Genomic DNA, 11,245 nt, shown 5'->3' with positions numbered 1-11,245 from the left:
AGGGATTTGTATCATGTGCAGGTAGAAGAGATTTAGTTTAATTTGGCATCATGGTCAGCACAAATGTGGTGGGCCGAAGGGCCTGTTCCTGTGCTGTACTGTTCTGTGTTCGACTTATGGTAACTCAGTCTTTCTCTGATACTCGTGATAAGATATCTTTATGTACATCAAAACACACAGTGAAATGCATCTTTTGTGTAGCACGTTCTGGGGGCAGCCCGCGAGTGTCGCCACGCTACCGGCACTGACATAGCATGCCCACAACTTCCTAACCCGTACGTCTTTGGAACGTGGGAGGAAACCGGAGCCCCTGGAGGAAAGCCACGCAGACACGGGGAGAACGTACAAACTCCTTACGGACAGCGGCCGGAATTGAACCCTGGTCGCTGGCGCTATAAAGCGTTACACTAACCACTACACTACCGTGCCTGCCCTGAATTAGCCATGTGAGGAATTCCCTGCTAATATTGTCGAAATTACTTACTTCCACAGCCTCCGTTCTTTCTTTCGCTATTGCCTGAATGTACGCAACATTTTTTCCTGGGCTCGTGCTCTGTGAGGTGCGGACAGGCCCTGTGGAAGAGGGGTCAGTGCTGCCAGTCTATTCAAACTTAAGCTCAGATTGTGAGTGTCGGCAAACCATCCTCTGGGCCAGGGTTTCGATGATTGCCCCAGGCTTTGCCCTTTCTCAATCCATTCATGGTCTGAGCATTTATTGCCCGTCTCTAATTGCCCCTTAGAGGAGCGAGACTTCTTGAACTGCTGAAGCCCTTCTGGTGAAGATGCTCCTATATTGCGGTCGGGCAGGGAGCTCCCAATGACAACGAAGGACCAGAGATATATTTCCATGTCAGGATGGCGAGGAACCTGGAGGCGATGTACTGGGATGCCGAGTAAATTCTGGCCTTGCCAATGATGCTCACAAACTGGGACCTAGCAAGTCTGGATATTGGGATCTCCACACTCGTGTAATGTTCACTCTCATTGGCTGGCAAAGAAGTTAGGTTAAGGGTGCCAATGGCAGCCATGTGCTGACCTTAGGAAGTGGAACTGTTAAAGCGATATCTCCATGACAACCATGGGGTGGGGTGTCACAAAATATGTGGGTGGGAATGTGAGGTGGGAAGGGCTAATGGCCCTTGCATCTCTCAGGTAGATATCCACTGAGCAGGGAGTGAACCAGCTATAGTCCATACTGTGGGCAGTCCTGAGCTCTGTGATTGGTCCCACTGGGCTAATGAATTGAGGTGTCCTGGAAGTCCAGTCACCAGACACCTTGGCCTGTACTGATGGCTGCTGGCACAAGAGTTAGAATCATAGAGTTATACTGCAGGGAAAAAGGCCCTTCAGCCCAACTGATCCATGCTGACCAAGATGCCCATCTTAGCTCGTCCCATTTGCCAGTGTTTGGCCCATATCCCTCTAAATCTTTCTAATCCATGTACCTGTCCAACTGTCTTTTAAAAGTTGTCATTTTACCTACCTCAACCACTTCTTCTGGCAGCTCATTTCACATATATACCACCTTTTGTGTAAAAAGGTTGCCCCTCAAGTTCCTATTAAATCTTTCCCTTCTCACCTTAAACCCGTGCCTGCGAGTTCTTGATTCCCCAGGCCTGGGAAAAAGACTGTGTGCATTCACCCTATCTGTGCCCTTCATGATTTTATGCACCTCTACAAGATCTCCTCACCCCCCTCAGTCTCCTTGGCTCCAAGGAAAAAAGGGAAATGTGTAAAGGTTCATAAAGTATAAAGGAAAAGGTATAAAGGGTTTATAGAAATGAAAACTACATGAGATGACTCACAATACATGGAATGCAAGTGATGCAACTGGTAGTGCTGCTGCCTCACAGCTCCAGCGACCCAGGTTCAATCCTGATCTCCAGCGCTGTCTGAGTGCAGTTTGCACGTTCTCCCTGTGACTGTGGGTCCCCCTGGGTGCTCCGGTTTCCTCGCGCAACCCAAAGATGTGTGGGCTGGTGGGACCTTCTGTGTAACTTGCCTGCTGGTTTTCATTCGTTAAATACACTTTATAAAGCACTTTCAGACTTTGTGAAAGGTTTGTTGAAAACCCATTTGATCCGTGCACTCGTCTTCTCACCAGAAGGAAGGGTGGAAATCCTTCTTGGAACCTTCCAGTTGTCTATTGGGCTCCATTTTAATCAATCACCTCCCAGGCAAAAGGCTTTGGGGTTAAATATATTGGCCAGGATATGCGGCTATATAATGCCAAGGCAAGGGCGTGTTTGGAAAGGGAGGTACATCCAGCTGAGTCACCAAACCGAAGACACTTCCTTGTGGAGAGGTGATGGCAGAAATACTGGCAACACTTTGATGATAATGGTGGAAACACCCAGGCTGACGCGCAGCCCTCAGTCGACAGCAGAATAAACAAATGTGCTTTTCAGTGCAATATTCCTTCTGTCTCTCCTATCTGGTAGGGGTACACTTAGATTCATACAGCACAGAAACAGGCCCTTCAGCCCACCTCATCCATGCTGATCTTTTTGCCTATCTACACTAATCCCATTTACCTGCATTAGCTACATACCCTTCTCTGCCTTGCCGATGTAAGTATCTGTCTAAATACCTCAACGCAGTGATTGTATCTGACTCCACCTCCTCCTCTGGCAGCGTGTTCTAGATATCAACCACTCTGTGTGGGGCAAAAAACATCCCACAGATCCCCTTTAAAATGTCTTCCTCTCACCCTTTTGTTTTTGAAACCCCTGCCATGGGATACCTTTTATGCCTTAGCCATTTCAGTACTTGTCTAGATGTCTCTGAAATGTTGTGAGAATATCTGCCTCCACCACCTCCTGTGGCAGTACATCCAAGTCTCCGACCATCTTCTGTGAAAATATTCCCCCTCAGATCCCCTCGATACCTCCTACCTTCAACCGAAGCCCTCTTGTCTTAGACACCCCTGCCATGTACCAATTAAAAGCAGGCATGTTTTGCCCTCATTCTACTCTCACCCAGTCGAGTGACACAAGGGCAGCCACTGTTAGAGGTTCGATCCTGGGGCTGTCTGTATGCTGTTTTCACCTTTTCTCTGTGACTGCTCCTATTTCCTCCCAAACAACAAAAACATGTGGATTGATTGGTTAACTGGCTGTCCCTAGTGTAGGCAAGTAGCAGGAGAACTGGGAGAAGGGTCGCCACTGGGCATATGTGAGAGAATAGGTTACAGAGAAATAAATGGGGGAATGGAATTGGTGGGGTTGCTGTGAGAGCCAGCATTGACTTGATGGACCAAATAGTCCCTTTGTGTCTGGTCAGGAGATACGAGAGGTGAGCTGTTAAGTGGGTTAGTGTTAACCTACCAGCTCCAGGCTGAAGAATATACAATGCTACAGGTAAATAGGAAAGCAAAAGCCTCTGTAGAGATTGGAATCCTCCTTCATTAATCTTTGACCCTTCTGAAGTGCAACCAGAGAGAAAATCCTCCCCAGCTTTCAAAGTGTCTCTATTCTTCCTCCCGAAAAGCATCTAATTATCTTCCTGCACTTCTAATTAAAAATACCAGTCAGATTCACTGGGTTAATGAGAGAATAAAATCATTTTTGAATGTTAAATATCCCAGCCATATCACTATTTTTGCTGTTGTATGTCGATGGTAACTGGTTGATTCGCTTTGGTTCGGCTTTTGTTGTTGCCTGAAGTTAATTAAAATGGAGATGTAAATGTAATGCCAATTATACAAATTTATTCCAACCAAGTTTTCCTTCTGTAATATGGAAAAGAAAGATATGAATATATTAGCATAACTAAGTAGGGGGTGAATGAGAGATTTGCTACAGTATCTGCAGCCTAGAAATGAATACAGAATAAAGTTTTATAAACCCAGATATATTCCTGATATTTGTAAACTAATTATTCTGAAGAATAAATGATAGAAAGGTTCCTGAATGATTAGCAGAGAACCACGTTCTCTCACTTCAGTAAGTGACCTTTATTTCCAATCACTGCCTGTAACAGGATTTTGACTGCTGCCTGTCGTATTGTCTATTCAGGCACTCACAATAATACTCCGATAATCTGGCACCCTTGGAGCATTAGTGGTGCTAGACAAGCAGAATTTATGGACTATTGGATATTACTCATAATGTCGCCTCATTATAGAAAGGATGTGGAAGCTTTAGAGAGGGTGCAGAGAAGATTTACCAGGATGTTGCTTGGATTGGAGAGCATGTCTTATGAGGATAGGTTGAGCGAGCTAGGGCTTTTCTCTTTGGACAGGAGGAGGATGAGAGGTGACTTGATAGAGGTGTACAAGATGATAAGAGGCATAGATCGAGTGGACAGTCAGAGACTTTTTCCCAGGGCGACAATGGCTAACATGAGGGGACATAATTTTAAGGTGATTGGAGGAAGGTATAAAGGGGATGTCAGGGGTACGTTTTTTACACAGAGAGTGGTGGGTGCGTGGAACACACTGCCTGCAGATGTTCTGGGGGTAGATACATTAGGGACATTTAAGAGACTCTTAGATAGACACATGAATGATAGAAAAATAGAGGGCTATGTGAGAGGGAAGGGTTAGATAGATCTTAGAGCAGGATAAAATGTCGGCACAACATTGTGGGCTGAAGGGCCTGTACTGTGCTGTAGTGTTCTACGTATGTTCTATGTACTCCTATTAATATCCAAACACACTTATATTTCTCTGTTTTTTACATTTTACTCAGTAGAATAATACATTTTCCAGTGAACTGTGCAAGTTTAAAGGGAACAGTGTAGCGGCCCGGACCCGCAGGACTTGAACTGCCATCGGCGGCCGCAGGCGCATGCGCAGGAGCGCGATGCGAACTAACTGCGATGCGGACTAACTGCGGGGCGGGCCTTCCGGCGGGGACCGCATGTCACGTTCGCCGGAGAGGCTCTTGGTTACTTTAGCGAGCGCGCGCGCTTTGTTTCAGTCAGTAAAGTGTGGTCCAGTCCAGCCGCCGGTCTCTGCGTTTTCTTTCCTGCCACGCGCTGTGATCGGCTACAACAGGATATATACAAGATCAGGACTCGAGGGCCTGTGTTATAGGGCAGGCTAGGACTTTATTCCTTGGAGTTTAGGAGACTGAGGGATTACTTTATAGAGGTGTATAAAATCATGAGGGGCATAGAAGAGGGTGAACGCACATCAGAATCAGAATCAGGTTTATTGTCACTGGCATATGACATGAAATGTGGTGTGTTGCGGCAGTAGTACAGTGCAAAGACATAAAAATTACTATAAATTCCAAAAGTAAATAAATAGTGCAAATAAAACAGGAATAACAAGGTAGTGCTCATTGGTTCATGGACCATTCAGAAATCTGATGGCAGAGGGGAAGAAGCTGTTCCCGAGTCGTTGAGTCTTTTTCCCAGGGAGAGGGAATCAAACACTGGAGGGCATAGGTTTAAGACGAGAGAGAAAAGATTTAAAAGAGACCTGGAGGGCAACTTCTTCACCCAGAGGGTGGTCCGTACATGGACCGAGCTGCCAGAGGAAGTGGTTGAGGCAGGTACAATAACAACATTTAAAAGACACTTGGACAGGTACATAGATAGGAAAGGTTTGGAGAGATAGGGCCAAATGCAGGCATATAGGTCTAGTTTAGATTGGCATTCGGTCGGCACAGACAAGTTGGGCTGAAGGACCTGCTTCCTTGCTGTATTACTCCATGACTATACAAGTACTTTAAATTTCGGCTTCCACGTTCCTGACCCCTGTTGCTCCAGCCACATACTTGACCCACAGACCACACCCCATCCTCACATCCAGCCTGCAACCTGAAGCCCAGCCCTGGCCACACAACCTGCTCTGGACCCCCCTCTCCCCCCGCGCACATTCTGAACTAGCAGGTGAGCCAGATGCCAGACCATCAGGACTTCTGAACCACTGGATCCCAGACTATCGGTGTTTTACTGCACAGGTCCTCCCCAGGTTATTGCCAGGGTTCCTGCAAACTGCCCGTAACCCAAAAGTTGGAAAAGCGGCCACGAACTAAGTTCCCACACCCAGCAGTAGATGCCCGCAGCCTGGCAGATCCATCCCACTGGTCTCCCAAATGCTCGCTCGGACATGCGAGCTGTACATAAGCTGGGTGGTCATCAGCTGGGAAGAATGTGTGTATAGCACCTTGCTCTTTGCAGCAGATGGAGACGGAGTGAGTGAGATGGAGTAGGGGAAGCTCCCACAAACAGCTCAGATAACCTCTGTGCTGTTGGTTGAAGGTGAAGTGTTGGCAGAACACTTGTGTTTCCTCCCTTTAAATAGCTCCTTGCCTGAGGTGGGTGGGAGGAAGGGGGCTTACAAGGCTGTTGTTGAACCTTGAGGTGTGGGTCTTCAGGCTCCTGTACCTCCTGCCTGATGGCAGCATCGAGATATAGTGGGAGAGAAGTAAAAGGTTAAAGGCTTTGGCACATCCTCACTGCCCAGTCCACACAGAGCAAGGTCAGAATTATTCTTGGCAGTGTATTGGCCAGGTTTCGGGGGAGTTCTGTTATAGATGTGTGACAAGGAGCCCTGAACAGTTACATGCGCTCAGATGCTAAAAATACAAATGAATAATACACCGTCACCAGAGGCTTCGAGATACCAGTCACTGGGGCTGGTTACCGAGACTTGTAAAATGTAATTGGCCTGCCAGTTAGTCAGAGGAATCTTTCTAACTGACCAGCAATCCAAATTAAAAAATAGCTAATTTTCCAGAACATTCCACTCTGGTTCCGGCAGAATAACTTTGCCAGCAAAATTGAATTCCAATTCAGAGTACGCCTGCTGGCTGGGTTTACATGGATGTTGTGTTTCTTCTACGCTAAAAATTCATATGAAAATTATTAAAAGAAATTGAGTGGACCTTCGACCCACGACCTCTTGACCCAGGGGCTTGGCTGTTGACAGCTGTGACCCTGGGTCAAGAGGTCGAAGGTCCACTCTAAAGTTGTGTCTGTAGACCATTCTGAAGGGGGCTGGAGAACAGGCATAATGGTATTAATGACATAGGCACCAATGACAAAGAAAGAGGAGTGAGGTCCTGCAGAGTGTTGAGGGAGTTAGGCAGAGGTTAAAATGCAGGAGCTTTAGGATTGTACTCTCAGGATTACTCCCTGTTTCATATGCTAGTGAGGGTAGAAAGAGGAGCATAGGGACAAACAGCTGGTACTTGGATCACTGGGGTCGCTTCTGAGGAAGGCGGGAACACCACAGTCCAATAATGCTATATGGGTAGAATTTAGGAATAAGAGGGGTGATCACTTTGCTGGGTTTATACAATAGCCCTCCCAATAGTCAGTAGGAGTTAGAAGAGCAAACCGCAGAAAGGTGTAGGAGCAATAGGGTTATAGCGGTAAGGGATTTTAACTTTTCCGTTAGTGACTGGGATTGCCAAGGGCGAGGGGCAAAGTTTGGTAACTCCATCCAAGCAAGTTTTCAAAGGCAATATGTAGGAAGTGCTGCTAGACGTGGTGCAGTACTCGATCTCATCTTAGGACATGAAACTGGGTAGGTGGCGGAGGTATCTCGGATGTGAACACTTTGGGAACGGTGAGCGTAATACTGCAAGTTTCAGGACAGTTATGGAAAGGGGTAAGGTTGGTCCTCAAGTTATGGTCTTGAATTGGGGTGAGGGTGATTTCTATAGCACGCCAAGAGGACCGGGCAAATGCAGTTTGGGAGCAAATGCTTGCGGAGAAAGCAACATCTGACAAGAAGGAGTCTAGAGTTAGTAGGGGTGAAAGGGAAAGATGACAAGATTAGGAAACCTTGGAGGGCAAAGGATATTGAAGGTTTGATCAGGGAAAAGAAGGAAACATACAGCAGGTATAAATTTAGAGGTGATTTCACTGGCTGGGAGCCATTTTGTGAGCACAACCTTCCCTGCCTGTGCATTGCGTTTCACCCGTCGCTCCCTTTCATCAATTATCTTCATTACTCCAGGCATTATGAAAGAGGGTGCCCCAACGTCATTTGGGAGGGTGAGGTGCAGAGAGGGAATGTCTGTCACTCGTCCCCACCACTAGCATCTCATGCTCATCTACTCACAGCTCAGAGAATGGGGAATCTCTGGCATTTTCTACCCCACAAGGTTGTGGAGGCTGGATCATCAGGGGTAATCAAAGAGGAAGTAGATACGGTTTTGAAAGATCAGGGTTATGGGGAACTGGCACAAAAGCGGAGATGAGGCCTGGGGCAGATACAAACATAAGAAATAGCAGGAGTCGGTCATCTGGCCCGTCGAGCCTGCTCCGCCATTCAATAAGATCACGGCTGATCTGGCCGTGGACTCAGATCCACCTACCTGCCTTTTCCCCATAACCCTTAAATCCTCTACTACGCAAAACTCTATCTGTGTCTTAAACATATTTAATGAGGTAGCGTCTATTACGTCGCTGGGCAGAGAATTCCACAGATTCACTGCTCTCTGGGAAAAGCAGTTCTTCCTCATCTCCGTCCTAAATCTACTCCCCTGAATCTTGAGGCCATGTCCCCTGGTTCTAGTCTCAGCCATGACACATGCTACCAGCCCCTGTCTCACCCCTCCCTCTCAGTTCTACATACTGATTATCCCCCCCCCCCCCCCACAGTCTCAGTCCAGATGCAAGGTCTTGACCTGAAACATCAACCATTCCTTTGCCTCCACAGATGAGTTCCTCCAGCAGTTTATTTTTTGCTCCAGATTCCAGCATCTACAGTCACTTGAGTCTCCTGAATAGTAAGAAACCATAGCGGAGGTGTCTGAGACCAGAGAGCATGTGATTAAGGTGAGGAAAAATGTTTTCATCCAGAAGGAACACAGTGGCTGAGGGGGTGGTGGAGGCAGAGATTCTCACAAGATCTGGATGAGCACTTGAATCACCAAGGGATAGTAAGCTCCAGACTGAGTATCATAGTTGTACAGTGCAGAAACAGGCCCTTCGGCCCAACGTGTCCATGCTAACCAAGATGCCCATCTAAGCTAGTCCCATTTGCCTGTGTTTGATCCTTCTAAACCTTTCCTATCCATGTACCAGCCCATACGTCTTTTAAATGTTGTTACTGTACCTGCCTCAACCACTTCCTCTGGCAGTTTGTTCCATATATGGACCATCCTCTAGGTGAAAGAGGTGCTCCTCAGGTCCCTATTATATCCTTCCCCTCTCATCTTAAACCCATGCCCTCTAGTCCTTGATTCCCCAACCCTGGTAAAAAGACTGCGTGCATTGGGACAAATACTTTGTGCTGGTAAATGTGCTGGGTACATGTACTTTGTGCTGGTAAATGGTCAGCATTGATATGATGGGCTGAAGGGCCTATTTCTGTGTTGAATGACTCTGATTCTCTCTCTGAACCCCACGATCCCTGAGACAATAGTGGCATTTAAGAGACTGTTAGATAGACACATGAATATGCAGGGAATGGAAGGATATGTTTATGCCATTGAGGACCTCCTCAAGAAGGCGGCATCCATCATTAAGGACCCTCACCACCTGGGACATGCCCTCTTCGTGTTACTACCAACGGGGAGGAGGTACAGGAGCCTGAAGACCCACACTCGGGTGTTTCAGGAAGAGCTTCTTCCCCTCTGCCATCAGATTTCTGAATGGTCCGTGACCCCAATGAACACTACCTTGTTATTTCTCTTTTGCACTATTTATTTTTGTAACATGGTAACTTCCATGTCTTCATGCCTTGCACTGTACTGCTGCCACAAAACAACACATTTCACGACATACTGCACGGCTGTCACAAGGGCAGGAATGGCTGCTGGATATTCCGGAGTTTAGATATTTCAAAAGGGACAGGGACGGAGGTAAAAGAGGTGGGGGAGTGGCTTTGCTGATCAGGGACAGTATCACAGCTGTAGAAATGGAGGATGTCCTGGAGGGATCATCTACTGAGTCAGTGTGGGTGGAAGTCAGAAACAGGAAGGGAGCACTCACTCCATTGGGAGTATTCTACAGATCCCACAATAGCAGCAGAGACACTGAGGAGCAGATCAGGAGGCAGATTTTGGAAAGGTGCAAAAATAACAGGGTTGTTGTCATGGGTGATTTCAACTTCCCGAATATTGATTGGCACCTCCTTAGTGTAAAGGGGATAAATGGGGCAGAGTTTGTTAGGAGTGTCCAGGAAGGATTCCTGACACAATATGCGGACAGGCCGACTAGAGGAGAGGCCATACTGGACCTGGTACGAGGCAATGAGCCTGATCAGGTTTCAGATCTCTCGGTGGGAGAGCATTTTGGAGACAGTGACCATAACTCCTTGACCTTTACCATAGCCTTGGAGAGGGATAGGAGCAGATGATATGGAAAAGTATTTGATTGGGGGAGGGGGAATTATGATGCTATTAGGCAGGAACTTGGGAGCGTAAATTGGGATCAGATGTTCTTGGGGAAGTGCACAGCAGAAATGTGGAGGTTGTTTAGGGAGTACTTGCATGGGGCTCTGGATAGGTTTGTCCCATTAAGGATGGTAGAGTGAAGGAATCGTGATTTCCAGGAGACGTAGAATATTTTGTCAAGAGGAAGAAAAAAGCTTACCTAAGGTTTAGAAAGCAAGGATCAGACAGGGCTCTGCTAGCCAGGAGGGAGCTTAAGAATGGACTTAGGAGAGCTAGAAGGGGGCATGAGAAGGGCTTGGCGAGTAGGATTGAGGAAAACCCCAAGGCGTTCCACATGTGAAGAATAAGAGGATGACTAGAGCGAGGGTAGGACCGATCAGGGATAAATGATGTGCCTGAAGTCGGAAGAGGTAGGGGAGGTCCTTAATGAATATTGCGTTTCAGTTTTCACCAGTGAAAGAGCCCTGACGTTTGTGAGGATGGCGTATAACAGGCTGATACACCAGATGAAGCAGATGATCTGTTCTGGGACCCCTGCTCTTTGTGATTTTTATAAATGACTTGGACGAGGATGTGGAAGGGTGGGTTAGTAAGTTTGCAGATGACGCGAAGGTTGGTGGTGTTGTGGATAGTGTAGAAGGTTGCTGTAGGTTACAACAGGACATTGATAGGATGCAGACCTGGGCTGAGAAGTGGCAGATGGAGTTCAACCTGGAAAAGTGTGAAGTGATACACTTTGGAAGATCGAATTTGAAGGCAGAATAATGGCAGGACTCTTAGCAGTGTGGAGGAACAGAGGGATCTTGGGCCCCACGTCTATAGATCCCTCAAGGTTGCCACGCAGGTTGATAGTGTTGTTAAGAAGGCGTGTGGCGTGTTGGCCTTCATTAGTCGGGGTATTGAGTTCAAGAGCCACGAGGTAATGTTGCAGCTCTACAGAA

The sequence above is a fragment of the Pristis pectinata genome, chromosome 5, assembly GCF_009764475.1.
Source record: "Pristis pectinata isolate sPriPec2 chromosome 5, sPriPec2.1.pri, whole genome shotgun sequence".
Classification (NCBI taxonomy): domain Eukaryota; kingdom Metazoa; phylum Chordata; class Chondrichthyes; order Rhinopristiformes; family Pristidae; genus Pristis; species Pristis pectinata.
This window is presented reverse-complemented; position numbering follows the sequence as displayed.